Genomic DNA, 20621 nt, shown 5'->3' on the forward strand with positions numbered 1-20621 from the left:
GCAATTCTAGCGTTAAAACAAGCTTGTTATGACGTTATAAATCGTGCACAATTGACCTAATTCTGGCACTGGTGCCAGAAAAGATTACCTAGCAACTAGTATTCCATGGCATCATCACCACCTTCATAACACAATTTTATACAATTTACCTGTAAGAAAAATTTCAAAACAACAACAAAATAACATTGTCTTAAAAACGGTTACTTAGCGATCATGCAATATATTACGTCGTATCCAGTACTCATGTTTCTACTACATCCTAACATTACATTTTGTACATTTATAATAGCTTTTTTAACATATTTTAATGCTAGAAATCGTCATTATAAATACTCGGGAAACTTCACTTGTGCCATAATTATCAAGATTATACACTAGTTATATATAAATTAATATTTTGTATCGTTCAGTCAGACATTCTAGGTGTGAAAAAAAATAAATGAGATGATCAAACAAAAAATGAATAGACTGTATTTATAAAATTCAATTTTGGATGATGTACAGTACAGATAAAATTGGAGTGGTATGAACACGTGAAACGGATGGGTATAAAAGGTTGCCAAAGCGAATACTAGAATGGATTGCATATGGAAGCAGACGTCGAAATACTCTTGCGTCTATGGAAATTAATCTTAGGAAGATGACATTTGGCGAGATGAGGCCGATGATCCACATATGATTATCTGACATTCCCTTACTATTGAGGAAAGCCTCGGAAAAACCTAACCAGATAATCAGCCCAAGCGGGAATTGAACACACTCCTGAGCACAGCTCCTGATGAGCAGGAAAACACGCTACTGTATGAGGAAATTGATATAATGGCGAACCTTCCTCTCCGTGGAAAGTCTTGAAAAAAAAAAACAGGTTATATTCAACATTTAAAAATCCTCAATTTTGTATGTACCGGTGAGATAAGTTTTCCGTTACCAAATTTTGCCTGGGTACTTCTTCTTGCTATGTACTCAATAAAATATAAATCCATACAAAGTTACTGCAGTGCAATATGAGAAACTAACGCAAGAAATAGTTTTATAATGTTGGCTTCAGAACTATTTATTATTTATTAGAAGGTGTACTGTTGTCTTTCTATAGTCTTGTCGCAAGTTTTATAGTATGTGTGAAAGCCGATTTCGTAAATGTATAATTTTTCTTTCACTCGATGAAGGGTCCCACTCGCCACGTTTCTTGCTGCGTCAGTCGTTTTAGTCGGAAATGGGTGACCCACTCATTGCTTGCCGCCATATTTGGAACACGCGAACCTGTTAAACATGTTGCATTTCTCCTATCCTACATAATCAGTCCAAAACGTCGTCATTAGGGGCTATAAGAAACACGTTTAAAACATTGGTCCGCTGCTGTAATTCTTCATTTAATACTGGGACGTGACCCGAAATTTTTATTCCCGCACCGGTTTTACCTCGTCGTTAAACGGAACTAGCGTTATCAATTGTAATCCATAAATTACAATATTCGTACTTCTATAATAATAATAATAATAATAATAATAATAATAATAATAGTAATAATAATAATAATAATAATAATAATAATAATAATAATAATAATAATACTTACAAATGGCTTTTAAGGAACCCGCGGGTTCATTGCCGCCCTCACACAAGCCCGCCATCGGTCCCTATCCTGTGCAAGATTAATCCAGTCTCTACCATCATATCCCACCTCCCTCAAATCCATTTTAATATTATCCTCCCATCTACGTCTCGGCCTCCCCAAAGGTCTTTTTCCCTCCGGTATCCCAACTAACACTCTATATATGCATTTCTGGATTCGCTCATACGTGCTACATGCCCTGCCCATCTCAAACGTCTGGATTTAATGTTCCTAATTATGTCAGGTGAAGAATACAATACGTGCAGTTCTGTGTTGTGTAACTTTCTCCATTCTCCTATAACTTCATTCCTCTTAATAATCCGTGGCCCTACTGCCCACGAAGGGCCAAGACCGACCAGCCGGCTGTTGGCCTCACGACCACATGCCGAAGCAGAGGTGGACGATCATCCAACTATAATGGAGGTATCGTGTGGTTAGCACGGTGAGCCTCCCAGCCGTTATAGCTGGTTTGCGTAACCGGATTTCGCTACCTATCGTAGCTCCCCAAGTGCATCACGATGCTGGGTGGGCACCGGTCCCACACACTGGCCGAAATTTCATGAGGAAATTTCTTCTCCCATGAGGACTCGAACCAACGCGCATTCCGTAACGCGAGTCCTAGGCAGGATGCCTTATACCACGACGCCACGGCGCGGGACTCATCCCTCTTAGCCCCAAATATTTTTCTAAGAACCTTATTCTCAAACACCCTTAATCTCTGTTCCTCTCTCAAAGTGAGAGTCCAAGTTTCACAACCATACAGAACAACCGGTAATATAACTGTTTTATAATTTCTAACTTTCAGATTTTTCGACAGCAGACTAGATGACAAAAGCTTCTCAACCGAATAATAACATGCATTTCCCATATTTGTTTTGCGTTTAATTTCCTCCCGAGTGTAATTTATATCTGTTACTGTTGCTCCAAGATATTTTAATTTTTCAACCTCTTCGAAGGACAAATCTCCAATTTTTATGTTTCCATTTCGTACAATATTCTGGTCACGAAACCTATCGCTTTACTTGCTTCAAGTAAAATTCCCGTGTTTTCCCTAATCGTTTGTGAATTTTCTTCTAACATATAATAATAATAATAATAATAATAATAATAATAATAATAATAATAATAATAACAATAATAATAGTAATAATAATAATAATAATAATAATAATAATAATAATAATAATAATAATAATAATAATAATAATAATAATAATTTGATTGCCCAAAAGTATATTACAGTGAAATTGTGAATGTACAAAATTCTAGCAGTCCCCTGAAAGAAAAATGTTGAAGATTTTCCCACGTAATACAGCAGTCGTAAATATTAATTTACATTAACAACAAGGTAAGAAATCGAAATTATAAAGATAATATCTACTGAAAGATCTTCCTTATATCACATACGTGGTTTTCGACCACAGATTGATCCATTCAGACAATTCGGGTTTGATGCCCGGTGTGGTCATGATGGAATTTGTGATGTGCGAAGCAGACATTGTAGAGGAAATTTTCTCTGGGTACTTATAGATAACAGATAACTCAAGCTAGGAAGCTGCCTGGAGAGGGAAGGTAGTACTGCTAAAGAGGGGGGCCCACTTACGCTCCGATACCCATGTATAGTCATATTATCTGAAAAGTTGACTTCCTGGCAATGTATTCAAGTTGCAAGTTGAGCAGTGTTATAATACATTATACTTCGTTTAATGTTATTGGTGTTAGTGATATATTTTCTAATTGCAAAGTTATATTCATAAGTCTCGTGGCCAGAATATTGTACGAAATGGAAACATAAAAATTGGAAATTTATCCTTTGAAGAGGTGAAAATATTCAAATACCTGGGAGCAACAGTAACAAATATAAATGACACTCGGGAGGAAATTAAACACAGAATAAATATGGGAAATGCCTGTTATTATTCGGTTGAGAAGCTTTTATCATCCAGTCTGCTGTCAAAAAATCTGAAAGTTAGAATTTATAAAACAGTTATATTACCGGTTGTTCTTTATGGTTGTGAAACTTGGTCTCTCGCTTTGAGAGAGGAACATAGGTTAAGGGTGTTTGGGAATAAGGTTCTTAGGAAAATATTTGGGGCTAAGAGTGATGAAGTTACAGGAGAATGGAGAAAGTTACACAACACAGAACTGCACGCATTGTATTCTTCACCTGATAAAATTAGGAACATTAAATCCAGACGTTTGAGATGGGCAGGGCATGTAGCACGTATGGGCCAATCCAGAAATGCATATATAGAGTGTTAGTTGGGATACCGGAGGGAAAAAGACCTTTGGGGAGGCCGAGACGTAGATGGGAGAATAATATTAAAATGGATTTGAGGGAGGTGGGATATGATGATAGAGACTGGATTAATCTTGCACAGGATAGGGACCGATGGCGGGCTTATGTGAGGGCGGCAATGAACCCGCGGGTTCCTTAAAAGCGAGTGAGTAAGTAAGTAAGTATATTCATTAGTATAATATTATATGACTGACCTAAATGTTCCATCATTATTCTAGCACCGTAATGCATTAGGGAAGCAACGAAATCCGGTTACTAAAGTCAGCTATAACGGCTTTCGGGATGATCGTGCTAACCACATTGTATCTCCATTGTGGTTGGATGATCGTCCACCTCTGCTTCGTCATGTGGACGTGAGGTCAGCAGCCGGCTGATTGGTCTGAGCCCTTAAAGAGTCGTAGCGTCACAGTTTAAATTTAAATAAGCTATTTGGATTGTCGGTACTGGTATGAGCACCACTGTTTGCCGACCATTGTTTTATATGGCCGACGTTCCTGAGTAGTTTAATTCGAGTGTTACTGAAGCCGTCCACCTGTGGCTTTGCCTTTTGTTTAAATGAGTACCAATATTTCATTCTCACTTGGCGTAGTGGAGGCTAGCAATAAAGAACATCGAGTTGAGCATCCATTAGATTTTTTTATTGTGTAATGTTCCTGCTAGGGACCCCATGAAGCGTTGGACCCTGGCCGTACCTCGCTCGCCCCGCCCTGAGGATGGCTCTCGGAGCAACGCTTGTCTCGTCGTTTACGAGATATTACCAGTCTCGGAATACGGCGAGAAACATGGGACCGTTTTATTTAGCTCTTTATATTGTCGCAGGTGCGCATGTTTGTGTCATTAAGTTGTGATGACCTTCATTTGTTTTATGCTTCTGTGAAGTCACTATATACAGTACAACTTGCAAATTGTATTATAACTTACAGCATAAGGTATCACGGGATTTAACAGTTTTAACCTCTAAAAATTAGATTTTAGATGCCTGAAGTAGTCTTAATCAGAGTATGACATAGGCTATAAAATTAAAAATAGGCTGCAGAAGTCATATCTGAAATGACCTTTCATCACATCTTATATGATAATAAATATCTCTTAATTATTGGTTAAGTATTAAGTCAGTATCTTATACTGTAAAATCTTCACCGTTAGAAACTGCCTTACACAACACTATATTTCCCTTATATATACAGGTTGAACCGTAATTATTGTCATTAATTTGAGGGGGTTATTCTTTGAGATATTTCAAAAAATAATGTAATACAATTTTGTTCAAATTTTTTATATGAAACATTTAATAGCGTGTTTTGGGAAAGCCATTGATTTAATTCCCAACATGCTGAGTCAATTTAAGAGAGCAGTGTATTATAATAATAAATGATTGAAAGAATTTTAGCTTTGTCCTTACAATTTGTAGAAATTTGTTCCGAACAAATGTAACATTGTAAAATTCCTTTGCAGAACGAAAAGTTAGATTTGTTCGGCTCAAATTTTTGCACATTTAAAGGGAAAAACTAAAATTCTTTCAATCATATCTTGTCATAATTTCAAACATTGATGTAAATGTGAATATAACGGGGAGGTGCATAGAAATATTTTGAAATTTCCGACATTGTTGTGCATGTGGCGCTCCGCTCGTGGCTGCGGGAAGCGTCTTGATAGATTACACTTAATCCGGCTTATGAGCCCCTCTCTCCTATCACAGTCTATATGCATGTATGTATGTATGTATTAACACTACAATTGGGTATACACCCGGTGGCAGTGATATATAATATACAATAATTACAATTACATGAAATCAAATAAAATAAACCTAAATGAAATAAAATAAAATAAACGTAAATCTATAAATAGTAGATTCAATAAACCTAGGACTATAATTAAAATATATATACAGACACGAAGCTCAATACGTAGTAAATATGCATCCATAGATAGTTGTTAACCACTAGGATCGCTAATATCGCCTCATTACAGACAATGCGAAATAGTACCGGCACAGTCTACTTACTAGTAAAGTCACTTGTAGAGTACATCATACGTTTGCGAAATAGGCCCATTAGACCCCCAGTTGTTCAGTTAGCAGAGGTACTTTACGACAGTTCTCATCAGACGAAATTGAAGAGTCCACTGCAAGAATGATGGATGTCACTTTCTTGTCGAAAATAAACCAAGACTGTCAATGCATAGCTTAAGACATATAGAATGTACATAAAGAGTTATATGGCATTAACACTGATAGTCATTGTCCAGTAATGATCGGAAAATCTCAGTTAAGCTTTGAGCGCTAAGCATTTCAAACTTTCAATTGCGTCTTCTGCAAAATGTGTTCCAAATGACGTCCATCATTCTTGCAGTGGACTCTTCAATAAGTAACAGAATGCATAACTGAGTTGCTGCGAGATTTGGAATGTCCTTCGCCATTCCCTTCGTGTATTTAGACCTGTCGCCTGATCTCATCTTAAGAGAATAATTTCTTCCTTCATCTGTCCAGTGAGCGACTTCTCAGAGTCCTCTGCCTTGTAATCCAATATTATTTTGGGTAGTCTCTATGTTAGCATTCTTAAAATGTGTGCTTACCAGTCCCTTTCTGTTATTCTATTCTGTCCATTAAGCTGAATGCACTCAGTTCTATTATCTCAAATTATTTCTGGATCTAGGGACCTGTTTTCCGTCACCAAACGTGAAAAACTTGATATCTTACGAATTTCCAGCTGCACGTGCAAAGTCAACATGGGCACCGCCAGCATGCTGTAGCTACAATTTTAAAGTATACTTTTCTATGACATTTTCCCTGATATCTGGATGTTGTTGTTGTTTAGTCAAGTGGTCGAAGACAGGTCTGAACCCTGCAAGTGACACCAACAAGGCATCACTCATGAGGAAACTAGGCCAGGAGATAATAGAGTAGAGTGGCCAGTTCATTTCTTTCGCCATTGCATACGTCACCGATTAACTGCATATTACACTAATCAGACTTCAGATGCATACAAATAATTTGTTCTTCCTTTTGACACATGTCGTGAAGTGAGATGTAGGTACTGCCAGATAATTAATAGATGTACATATCAGCCAGAACCTCAATCAGAGGTGGATATCTGTATAATAATTAATTGTCTATAAATAATTGATTAAATGGCGATCTTACTCATGTTAATTATGTAAGCATGTCGGCTTACAGCTGTTTCGGTGCTATTCGACACCATCCTCAGAGCCTACTAGATCTCTGCGCCATCTCAACTTCGCTGCCTGTTGTGTGGGTGCGTTCGTGTGATGAAGAGTTGTGTCAAATAGTGTGTGTGTTCTGAAATTGATCTGTGTGTTGAGAATTTGACTGGGGGTGTGTTTTAGTGTGTTTGTATATTTCATAATGTTCTAGTGTGTTGAGTTTTTGGTTTTTGGGTTGTATGTGTAGGATTTCCATGTCTGTATTTATGTTATTGTATGTGTGGTTAGCATTAGTTATGTGTTCGGCATATGTAGATGTTTTGTGTCCTCTGGTTATTGCTTTAACGTGTTCTTTGTATCGAGTTTGGAATGATCTGCCTGACTGTTCGATGTGGAAACTGTTATTATTATTACCAGTACTACTTTTGAAACTATTACTACTAGTACTTTTTTATTTATTTAAATTTAAATATACAGAATAAAGAATATAATTACAAAACAAACAAGAGAAATAGAAATAAAATAATACAAGCAATATAAAAAGAAGATACAGTAGTATTAACAAAATTTGAGACCGAATGAGCAGCGCTCGTGCTCGGTCGTAGTTCAGATATAATATTAAAATAAAAAAATAATAGTAATAATAAAAATAAATAAGTAAAATAAAATAGGAACTAAAATATAATTACAGCGGCAATGGAATTATATAATATAATATTAACACTAGAGAAGAATAATATCGCACGTGAAACGTAGGACTAATATATATTTCAAAATTATAGAATACAAATATAATATAGGTTGATTAATTCATACACATAGGCTATAAATTTATTTAATCAACTTGAAGATATTAACACGTTTCTAATTTTCTTGTTATATGTTAGTGGGTTACATGTTAGAAGTTCTGGGTGTAATTTAGTTGAAGCATTGTACAACCGAGGGCCAAAATTAATGCTATGCTTTAGACCAGCAGATGTGAGACATTTAGGTTCTACTAATGTTGAATTAATATTTCGTCTTGTGTCGTAATTGTGTGTCTGTAATACAAACTTATTACGATTTTTATGATAAAATTTTAACAGTGTATACTTATAAATTTGTTCAGTATTAAATACATTAAATTCAGAAAAAATTAATTTAGTTGGATAATCGAAACGTTTCTTCAAACAAATTTTAATAATTCGTTTTTGTAGTAAATTTAACGGACTAAGATTAATTTTTGTACTTCCACCCCAAACAATTATACCATATTCAATGATAGACTGAATAATGGCCAAATAAACATTTCGTAGAACTCTAATGGGTAAGTAGCATAATAATAATAATAATAATAATAATAATAATAATAATAATGATTTATTTTAGCTGGCAGAGTTAAGGCCGTAAGGCCTTCTCTTCCACTCAACCAGCAAAAAGTGTATATACATATGCATGAACTTACAAAGAATCCAACAATTTGATTTAGATGAGAGTTACATGTATACAAAAGTTATTTACAAATTAAAGAACAAAATACTATGAACTATTAATTAAACACTGAAATAAACTGTGTAGCAGAATTAAACTAAAATACATAGAATGTTAATATATTTCAAATAATATTAGATAATAGAAAGAGATTATTACGAGACAATTAAAATACAGCACAATCAGGATGATGTCTAAAGAAAAAAGTAACAATGTAGTCAGTGATAGTTTAAATCAGTATGATTGGAGTGAAATGCTAATAAGAAGATCGAAGATTCGAAGCATCGAAGATTAACGAATTTATAAATTGTTTTACGAAGCCTCTTACAAAGATAAGTAATGTGATGAGGCCATTTTAAATTCTGATCAATAATGATACCCAGATATTTGACATACGTGGCTTCTTTCAATTGTGGACATTTACAACTTTTGGGATCTAAACAATTTTCACTGTGTATTATTAGTCTATATTCATCGCTAAATTTTAAATTTTGAACACTGGCAGCTGTTAACGAAAAAGGAACTAAAGTTGATTTAGATATATTTAAAGAAAGGAAGTTGGAATTAAGCCATTTTTTAACAATGTTAGCACCTATATTAGCATTTATATATGCTTCCTGCCAAGAAAAACCACTGAAAATAACTACTGTATCATCCGCATATGAATATATAGATCCATTAAATTTTTCTAAATTTATAATTACTTAACGTAGTGAATATTTTGATTTCACTGTGACATGTTGGTCGTTATTGAGCAATGATGAGCAACATAATATCTGCTCTTACGAAGCAGTGTGTGCATACACGAGGAAAAAGGTATTACACGATCTTCTCTTGCATACTGTACATGTGCTGCGAAGAATGCTTTTGCACAAAGAGCACGAGTTGGTAACCATTGATATTGAGAAAGCACATATCATTTAACGAAGTTTCTCTCACGTCAAAAATTGAACCCAAATAATTTATTTATTTTTTGTAACAAGTAATTAGCGTTATTCACATGGGCCTTACTTCGTATTGAATCTAGCTTGTCATCGGATATCCATTAATAGTTTGATTTTGCGTGTCAGTGCGAGCGTGCTGGCCGTCCGGCAGAGCCTTGAGAACAGGTTTCAGAAGAGCATTGGACTCTGTTCCAACACAGCGTGCACACTACTGACCGGTCTGCCCGCCCGTCTGTATATGTGTGTGATCGGGAAACTTGCCACAATATCGCCATCTGCTAAGAGAAATCCAGATGCCTGCTAGCACCTCCGAATAACACAATGCATGTGCTAAACACTAGCAAGGATGTACAAACTTGCGGGCCGGATGTTCTCAAATTAACAGTTACTCGGAGTTCCAAAAACTAGAATAACTTTCATAACCCTAGCCTTTGAAATGAAATTTTGAATCACTTCATTTCAACTAATAGGCCTATGAATAAGACTGCTGAACAAATTTTAAATTTTTTTATGCGCTGGGCATGTGATACATGTTTTCTGTATAATTTGAACCTCCTGAATGCGAATATGACAATAAAAACAGTCGTTGGTTATGGTTTTTGAGAAATTTTCGAATTTATATCTATTGAAAATACTGCTTTATACAGGGACATCATTTTATTTTTACTTACTTACTTACTTACAAATGGCTTTTAAGGAACCCGAAGGTTCATTGCCGCCCTCACATAAGCCCGCCAGCGGTCCCTATCCTGTGCAAGATTAATCCAGTCTCTATCATCATACCCCACCTCCCTCAAATCCATTTTAATATTATCCTCCCATCTACGTCTCGGCCTCCCTAAAGGTCTTTTTCCCTCCGGTCTCCCAACTAACACTCTATATGCATTTCTGGATTCGCCCATACGTGCTACATGCCCTGCCCATCTCAAACGTCTGGATTTAATGTTCCTAATTATGTCAGGTGAAGAATACAATGCGTGCAGTTCTGTGTTGTGTAACTTTCTCCATTCTCCTGTAACTTCATCCCGCTTAGCCCCAAATATTTTCCTTAGCACCTTATTCTCAAACACCCTGAACCTATGTTCCTCTCTCAGAGTGAGAGTCTAAGTTTCACAACCATACAGAAGAACCGGTAATATAACTGTTTTATAAATTCTAACTTTCAGCCAACATTTTTAATATTAACCTGGCTATACCTTTGGATTAACTGTTTGCTACCCCTTCCACGACTGGAGTTCGATGATACTGACGTAAAATACAAACAAATCACTTTACTAGGTATAGGAGGGAAGAAAAGTAGTTCATTTACGTAAACTAGGAAATATCATGATTTTGAGTTTGATAATTTTCATTAGGTTTTTGTTTAATCAAAATACAATACTGTATTAACAATAAGTGTTTTTACTCACGAACTGAGTTATCCATGCGAACGTATTCTTTATGCATTGTATATTATACTGCATATTAGCGTACAATATAGAGAATGAAGTTAAATTTTAAAAATAATCATAATATGGATATTTAAACACATTTTTGAAAATGGTGGCCGTTCATTTCGACACAGACTTCAGTTCTTTTCTGCATATTATCACACTATAGACTATTGCACCTAATTCAAATTACCAGTTTCGTCCTTCGTACTAGTAACTCATGTTGAAATAATTCTGGTACTTACTCTATAAAAGAGTACCTTACGTACTGTAAATTGAATCTTCACTTCTGTCCGATCAGAAAACATAAAATAACTCAGACATGCTATCTGCTGTCCGTCCAAGTGGTTTTGTCGCAGGGTCGTAGAAAGGAGGGAAATCACGTGACAGTTAATTACTTAACGAGGCCCTTTTATTTATTTTAAACAGTTGTATAATATTACGTAGACGTTCAATTACTAACAGAAGTTAATGTTTTCAGAAAAGGGCTAAGACAGTCCAGCAACTAGCCCTTACAGAGGGGCGAGCAGAAGCAGGTGGGGGAAATCGGGATGCGACGTAGGCAAACGGACGACAGTACCTGTGCGAAAATATGATTCAATATTGAAAGCTCTTTCGTCACTGGAAAACGCGAACATATTTCTGGAACGTACTATACTCACTAACTCAGTACTGCATACGCGGCCTCGGTTCTGTGTGGAGAACGGGCGGAAGTTTAGTAGTAGAGGGGGTGGGAATGAAGTACATTCAAAAACTCAGGTACAATAAAAATTGAAGTAAAAATAAAATGATGTCCCTGTATGATGACAATAAGCTTAAATACTCACTGTTCACAAGATTACAGCTTTATTTTTCTGCATTTTATTTTATACGGGGCAAAAAAAAAAAAAAAAAAACAAAACCGAACCGACCCTTGTAGCTGATTTCAGAGCCTTGTTCACTCCAGAGCACGATATACTGGTAACTAAGACTTTCGTGGTTTGAATCCTGCCTGGGTAGGAAACGTTTTTTTGTTCCTTATTCAAATTTATTCCCAGTACTTTTCGATTGCAGCGATATTTTACTACTTAATTAACTTGTTATTCCCAGAACATGAATTTTACCAGCACTATGATGAAGATTGCCTAACCTATAGGCGCTCTTCACTTTCTTGCCACGCTGAAGTCAGTGACCGATAAATATCGATTTCAACACTTTCTAAGTGAACTAAAATCGTAATTGATCAATGTTGTATATGAACAGAGCTTTTGTGAGTCAGTTGCAGTATGGCTAGTACGAGTGATGTTAAGGAACGCTCAGGGTCTCAATTGAATACTCTGTAAAAAAGTGATTATTTTCTGAGATAGGAAATGGGGCACAGTATGTAGTTTTGTGTGAAAATTATCACTCTTAGAAAATTTAATTTAGAACATCATTATAAGTCCACACCTGTGGAGTAACGGTCAGCGCGTCTGGCCGCGAAACCAGGTGGCCCGGGTTCGAATTCTAGTCGGGGCAAGTTCCCTGGTTGAGGTTTTTTTCGGGGTTTTCCCTCAACCCAATACGAGCAAATGCTGGGTAACTTTCGGTGCTGGACTCCGGACTCATTTCACCGGCATTATCACCTTCTTTTCATTCAGACGCTAAATAACCTGGATGTTGATACAGCGACGTAAAATAACCCAATAAATTAAAAAATGGCTTTAGAAAAGGAAGATCATGTGTAGATCCATTATTTAGTATGAAACTATTGTTAGAAAAAAGAAGAGAATTTAATTTAGAAACCCATATAGCTTTTATTGATTTTGTGAAAGCTTTTGATAAAGTCCGAAGAGACCTTTTATTCGACATATTACAAGAAAAAAATATTCCAAATTTGCTATTACAAAATATAATAGAAATCTACACAGACAGCAAAATAAGTGTCAAAATAAATAACTGTATATCCGAAAGAAAATTAGTTAATAATGGAGTTCGACAAGGTTGTCCACTATCACCAACTTTATTTAATATTTATATAAATCAAATTATTTTAAAATGGAACCAAATCTACACATCAGGAATCAAAATAACCAGTGCTCTAACATTAAATACCTTACTCTATGCCGATGATCAAGTCATAATTTCCAATTCAGAGGATAATTTACAAAGAGGATTGTATACATTAAATAAAATATTAAAAGATTTTGGGATGGAAATTTCAGCACAAACATCAAAAGTAATGGCATTTTTAGGACAAGACCCAGTCAGAAGTAAGATAATACACAATAACCAATGCCTCGAACAAGTACAACATTTCAATGATCTGGGTTGTGAAATATCTTATCAAAATGAAAAAGATGTGAACAAGAAAATTACCAAATTTACTCAAATTCTAGGAATAATAAACAATGCATTAAAAGCTAAATTAGTACAAAAATCTACAAGAATAAAAATATATAATACACTAGCATTACCCACCCTTTTATACGGAAGCGAGATTTGGTCATTAAAGAAAAAAGACGTGAACAGAATCAAAGCAACGGAAATGAAATTTTTGAGGAGGACAGCAGGATATACTCTTTTAGACCGAAAAAGGAATGAAGAAATTTTAGAACAATTAGAAGTAGAGTAAGTAGAAGAAAAAATCAGCAGACACAAATTCAATTGGCTAGATCATGTAAGAAGAATGGAAAATTCAAGAATCCCAAAAATTATGATGCAGTATAAACCTAGAGGACATCGTCGACCAGGAAGACCTTTAAGAAGACTGCTAGATGGGGCCGAAACAGGTCTACAGAGGCCTAATTCGTGAAGGATGATGATGATGATGATGATGATGATGATGATGATGAAATTAAAAAAATAAAAACATCATTATAAAACATTCTGTTTTATTCAGTATGGAAACAAATCGCTCATCCTTACTCCGTCCTCAAGTGTTATTGTACCTCGTGCAAGAAATATTCACGCCGTTTGTCTTGCACATTGCATACACGCAGTGCAGGAATGTATTCATCACTGGATTAAATGGTGCTGTAGTGAAAGACACCTTGCGTCATTATTGTACCCCACAAGCAAGAGCAAGGCTCTCGTAACAAAAAGTCAGTTGCTAATTGGATCAGCATTGACAAGGAGATTTCATTCTACCTCTTATTTTGTCTTCCCTGAGCCTCTCGCCAAATTCCACAAATGTTTTCTTCTTCTTCTTTCAATTTATTACCAGCGACACAGCTTTACCTGCTTGTTAGCTATTTCTGGCAAGATGGGTACGATGACAATGGATTTTAACCAAACAATTGAACATCTGTTGTCGAAGCCGTAGTTTACTACGATATTTATAACGTTTTCATTATGTACGTAGATATAGGCATATGTTCAATTTGCAGAAATCTCTGTATGATGTTTCTTACAAAATAAGAAATTTTAGGAGGATGAAAGCGATTTCTCAAAGAAGAAGGGATAATAATATGAAAGGTCCGTTATGCGCTCTTATCAAATTCTATGGCTGGTATTACACTACCACAGCTCTTTGACAGAAAATATGATAAAATATTTTATCAAATATTTATGATCAAAGGTAGGATTTGGAGTATATCTGTGTTGTTTGGGTAAAGGGAGATAAATAATAAAAATGAGTTCGGAGATAAATGAAAATTAAACTTGGAACCCTTATTACAAATAATTTTCTACACAAATAAAACACATCAACTGCTTGTATTTTTTTATTTTTGCACACCCACTTGTATAATTTAACTTCTGTGTTCATCTAGGAAACAAAATTCCATCTGCACAAAGAATGACTTATACCCCTTTACCTGAACACCAGAGATATTACACTATGTAAAATCTTTTATCAAATATAAGCTAAAATAAGGAACAAGAACGAACAGCTTCCAGTTATAGTAAAAATAAAATAAAAATACAGGGTCTTTTATAATGATAAGTAAGTGATCACTAAAGACGTTGACATATGTTTACGATTTTTGGCTGTGTTGCACATCTATTTTAGTAAGAACCTTTCCCGGTGCTGTACACTCGGTTGGGTTACGCGTTTTCCCGCCAGAAGTCTCCACATTTCTATGTAGAGATGAATGAAACTCGCCATAAAATTTAAAACTTAGGGTTAAACTGAATGTTAAAAAAACCGCAAATTAAGATACATTGCAATGAACTTACACTTAGACTAATTATGACTTACAGTTCTAAACATGTGTACCGCCCCAAAAAATGCACAAATACAAGTGACGGACCAGTTTCTCGAGTACCCTGGAGAATTTCAGGGGTGTGAACAATCCTTTTCATCAATTTTGGGATGCTACGAGGTTTATCTGCAAGTTCTCTATCCTTCACAAATCCTCATAAAAAGAAATCCATGGAAGTTAAGTCTGGAGATCGTGACGGCCAAGAAATTGGACCTACGTGACCAATCCATCTATTAGGAAATACTTAGAACATCCCGTGCATAATGGGGAGGAGCCCCATCTTGTTGGAAAGTTTTTTTCTGTAGCCAAGGAATAGAAATAGCGCTTTATGGTGAACATATTCTGTGACTAAATCGACTTCTAGCAGGCAAACGCGTAACAATTGGAGTGTACCGACCCGGGAAAGTTTCTTACACAAGCAAAAATCGTAAAAAAAGAGTAATTATCGAGTGATCTGTTACTTATGAAAGACTCCGTATTTTTTTTATCCCAGAAATGCAAAAATTAATGAAGAACACTACTATGCTTGTTTAGCTACAATTAGTTGAAAATATGACAATATCAATAATGCTGAAACAGAAACAGAAATGGAAACACATGTGGGTTAAATCATGGATTGCAAGACATGACACGAAATGTATAAGAAGTACAATGCGAATATTTGAAAGTTATTAGAGAATGGATGAAGACAGTTTTCAATTTGTCCAAACTTGTGTATCCTTTCTGTACAGCATTTATGGTCTCTGCACAATTCTTGGCTTTTTTTTTTCTGTTTTTATAGTTCATTTGTTTTGTATTATGTAACACTTCACTTGCTCCATATTCTGATATAAGAATTTTGGTTGCAATAACAGTCCAACAATATTTACGCTCCGCCTATTGTTTTCAAGCTAGACGAATCTTTTATAAAAAATAACAAGATGGACTTACATTTTACAATAGGACTTTTATCAAAGAAACTTTTATAGCAGAAAAGCCCATTACACTGTCATATATTTTATTAACAACAGTAAAAAATACAAATGTCACTCGCAAGGAAATCAAACGCAGAATAAATGTGGAAATGCCTGTTATTATTCGGTTTACAAGCTCTTTTCATCCAGTCTGCTCTCAAAAAAGCTAAAAGTTAGAATTTATAAAACAGTTATATTACTGGTTGTTCTGTATGGTTGTGAAACTTGGACTCTCACTTTGAGAGAGGAACAGAGGCTAAGGATATTTCAAAATAAGGTGCTTAGGAAAATATTTGGAGCTAAGAGAGATGAAGTTACAAGAGAATGGAGAAACTTACAAAACGCAGAACTGCACGTATTTTATTCTTAACCTGACATAATTAGGAACATTTAATCCAGACGTTTGAGATGGGCAGGGCATTTTGCACGTATGGGCGAATCCAGAAATGCATAGCTATAGAGAGTTAGTTGGGAGGCCGGAGAGAAAAAGATTTTTGGGAGGCCGAGACGTAGATGGGAGGATAATAGTAAATTGGATTTGAGGGAAGTGGGTTATGATGGTATGGACTGGATTAATCTTGCTCAGGATAGTGACCGATAGCGGATTTATGTGAGGGCGGCATTGAACCTCTGGGTTCTCTAAAAGCTATTTGTAAGTATATTTTATAAAAACATCTTTATCATAATATATCTTTGGTAATGTAATATCTCCCTTCAGCATTCTTGTCTGTGAAAACCATGAAACACCTCAATGTGGATAGCCGACTTCACAGGTAGAAACCCCGACCTTCCGGATATTCCCCGCGGCTAGACCGTTCTGTATGATGCTGCAACATGCCGACTTTGCATCACGAGTTGCGAGTTGAGTACTCGAAAAGATTAATATGCTCCATTACCGCTAATGATCTTTGTACAGTGCAAGTGAAGGATGATTTCTACCCGTTTCTATAGGCATTGCCGTATAATACTTGCATGCAGTCCATTAGGCGAAGTCAGACAACCGGGATCTGCAGTTCACTCAGGGTAATTTAAGCAGTTCTGTGAAACCTATGCAATGACGTCACTTTAAGACTTCCTTCCCAAGAAGTAAGCTGCAAAGAAAGAATCGTATGTGTGTTCTATAAGTTTGAAATAATACAGTGGTCCATTTGGGAAGACATAAAATAAAAATGTGATGGAATGAGAACCTTTGCTAGTTATTGTTAAATAATTTGTACATGCATTCTAGAAGAACGGGAGTTTTGTCCAAATTAGACCTCAACACGACACAGTTCATATCTTGAGGCTAATTCCTCCCATATGTGGTCTAACATCTCAGGGGTAACTTTCTCAAAAACTGAGAAAATCTTTGCTCTGAGATCATGAATATCCCTGGGTCGATGTGCATACACATTCTTCACAAAACCTCAGAAAAAGAAATCGTGTGGTGTCAGGTCTGGGGAATTTGGAGGCCACATAATTGGTCCTCCTCGAACACATGACTTGTCACCAAATGTGTCATCCAGATAATCAAGGACGTCTGTTGCCCAATGAGGTGGTGCACACGATACCCATGTTGTTGTTTTCGTGTTACAGTTGTGGTTCGAAAAAGTTTTTCAACATGTCCAGGTATGGTCCTGATCGAACTGTTTCCTCTGCGATGATAAGGGGCCTATACATATTATAGCGGCTTACCGCGCACCAAACATTAACTTTAGAACTAGCCCGTTCCAGTTCATGAGATACGCGGATTTTCACGTCCCCATACGATTGCATTATGGGTATTCACTCGCCCACTGACATGGAAGGTTACTTCGTCAGAAAATACCCATCTCTTCAAGAAGCATTTTGTTTATTCGGTCATTGCTAGTAGGCTAACTTCTTTTGTTTCTTATGCGGTAACGATGGTGATAGAAAACTCGTGCTGCTCATTCCGCGGCATTTCTTTACAATACTAAAATTTTACCATTTTTATATACTACTATACGAAAATTTTGTTTTTGATATTCTGCCACAATTTAAAATTATGATTATTTTTCCACCGTTATAAGAATATGTTGATTTGGGAATTTCATCTTTTCATCGGCATTTCCATTGTACGTAGCCTCACCCTCTAAACTATTGATTGTTTTTTGTGAATCTACATTATTTCATTATTTACTTAATTTGTGTAAAAACTGTTCTAAGTTCATTTTGTATCATGGAGTGCAGTTTCACAGAAAGGACTTTTCTGACAGACCTACTGCCCCCTACTAATTGGTTGTCATGAATAAATGTCTTTGTTACTGTGAAGCTTAACCAATCACAACCCTCTCTTAGAAAAAATGACAGGTTTCGTTCATATCCACGTGGAGGAGAGTTGCCACACCTTTTCCGAATTCCAAGAAATCTGTCAGCACAAAAATATCATTGAATATGGCAAATGTGCAGCATGGGAATTGGGGGACGGAATGAGCTGGTCAGAGGTGTTTGTGTAGGAAGTCTTATATCTGTTAATTGGGCGTTTAAAGGAGCCATCGAACTGCACACTATGGTAGTAAATATACTTTTAACAAAATCGAATGTTCATTAGTTTCAGAACAGTGTTACTAAAATCAAAATGTCCATTACAAAAATATTAACAACGCCGCAGAAAACCATAAATATTGTAACTTTTATTGCAACAATGTGACTTTTATTTCTACCTTTAACCACACACGCGTCAACAATGTGTATTCCCCTCAACACAGCAATACAGTAGTCGTTATTGCTCTCCAAACAGCGACAGTGACAAAACACGTGTATTATTGCGAAGAACAACAATGTACTCCTAATTTCAACTAATGTTCACAAAGCAATATGTGTAGAACAAAACTGTCAGTTCTGAGTTCACAGTTCGTTCGTCTTGGCTAGTTCTTCTAGCTCACTTACTCAAGTTCACTGTACGTCGAACACAAGCCTTCCAGATACAGTTCACTACACTTCAAACCCAAGCCACCTGATACGTCGCACTTGTCTGGATACTGCCACAGTTACAGTCCTTCTCACGTCGAACCCCGGTCTTGCGGCCACGGTCCACGGGACGTCGAACTCAGGACCACCTTGCTCGCTGCTGTACAAGACTTGAAAGCTGGCTGAAGGCTAACTCACTGCTCCGAAGACTGCTCACGCTTTTATTACTAAACCATAACATCCCGAAACTTCGATTCGCATGGCTTTGCGAACCTTCGAGAGAGATACGATTCTAGACGTTTTCTCCTGCTCTCTCCGCTCCGCTTCGTCGTTGTTTTCCTTCCCCTCGCCCCGCACCGTGCCCCAGCGCCCACCGAAGCTCGGGCCTCGCCTCCCCGAGCGTTCCTTTCCGCTGGAAGCGCGCGTACACTCCCGAGGCAACCAGACACGACTAGAACGTTGCAGACGGGTGCCACAATATGCTGAAACGAATTTTTCTTTATGGTACTAACTAAACCTGTAAAAACCCTATATTCTAATTCACTCTCTCAAAAAACGACAGCTCTAATAGTGAGAAATGGCGAGAAATGCATTGGAAATTAATAATAATAATAATAATAATAATAATAATAATAATAATAATAATAATAATAATAATAATAATAATAATAATAATAATAATAAATAATAATCAGTAGAACAAGTGAACAGCTCTAAATACTTGATGTGTTAGAAACAATAAAATGAGCTGCTGCCAGGAAGTCAAAAGGAGTATAACAATGGCAAAGGAAGCTTTTAATAGAAAAAGGAACATCTTCTGCGGACCTCTGGAAAAAGAACTAAGGAAGTGTTTTGTGTGGAGTGAGGCATTGTATGGGACAGGAACATGGGCATTACGACGAAGTGAGGAGAAGCGACCAGAAGGATTTGAAATGTGAATATGGGAAGGATGGAGCGTGTGAAATGGACAGGCAGAATGAGAAATGAAGCTGTGTTGGAAAGAGTGGGTGAAGGAAGAATAATGCTGAAACTGATCAGGAAGAGAAAAATAAATTTGCTGGGTCACTGGCTGAAAAGAAACTGTCTGCTGAAGGATGCACTAGAAAGAATGGTAAACGGAGAAGAGTTCGTGGCAGAAGAAGATACTGCTATAAGATGATAAGCGTCATTAAGATATGAAGAGTTCGCGGGAAAAAAAACGATGAATGTCACAGTTTTGTTAAGGTTGATGTCATTATCTAATTCAATGGATCACTGCGAAATTTAATATTGTTCTTATGAAAAATGGTAAAAAGGAGAATTATCACCACGAATACAGAAATCCTTTCCTTTATTTTCTATAGAAACAGCACTACATCTTGCAGTTACAGACTCAATTAGATCATTATCTAATCCTTAACAGAAATGTGACATTCATCCTTTTTCCCGCGAACTCTTCATATGTGAATCATATGCAGAGACTAAGAGGAAGGCAGAAAATAGTTTGTATAATTTAACTGCAAACTGATAACAAATCTACAACAACTATTTGCTTCCGATACGGTTCGTCCCTTGGTCGCTCTATACAGAATCTCAAAGCCCTCGTCATTCGTGAAAAAAATCATATAATGTTACATGATGTACTTAATTCCAACTTCCTTTCTTTAAATATATCTAAATCAACTTTAGTTCCTTT

General features: G+C 36.3%; 1 protein-coding gene across 2 annotated transcripts in view; it reads left to right on the forward strand.

Moving 5' to 3' along the window:
• Nucleotides 1-20621, forward strand: part of dgo (ankyrin repeat domain containing protein 6 diego) — a 392714-nt gene that overhangs the window by 37525 nt on the left and 334568 nt on the right. The gene's annotated exons all lie outside the window — the stretch shown is intronic.

This window comes from Periplaneta americana, chromosome 8 (assembly GCF_040183065.1).
Source record: "Periplaneta americana isolate PAMFEO1 chromosome 8, P.americana_PAMFEO1_priV1, whole genome shotgun sequence".
In the NCBI taxonomy this organism is placed as follows: domain Eukaryota; kingdom Metazoa; phylum Arthropoda; class Insecta; order Blattodea; family Blattidae; genus Periplaneta; species Periplaneta americana.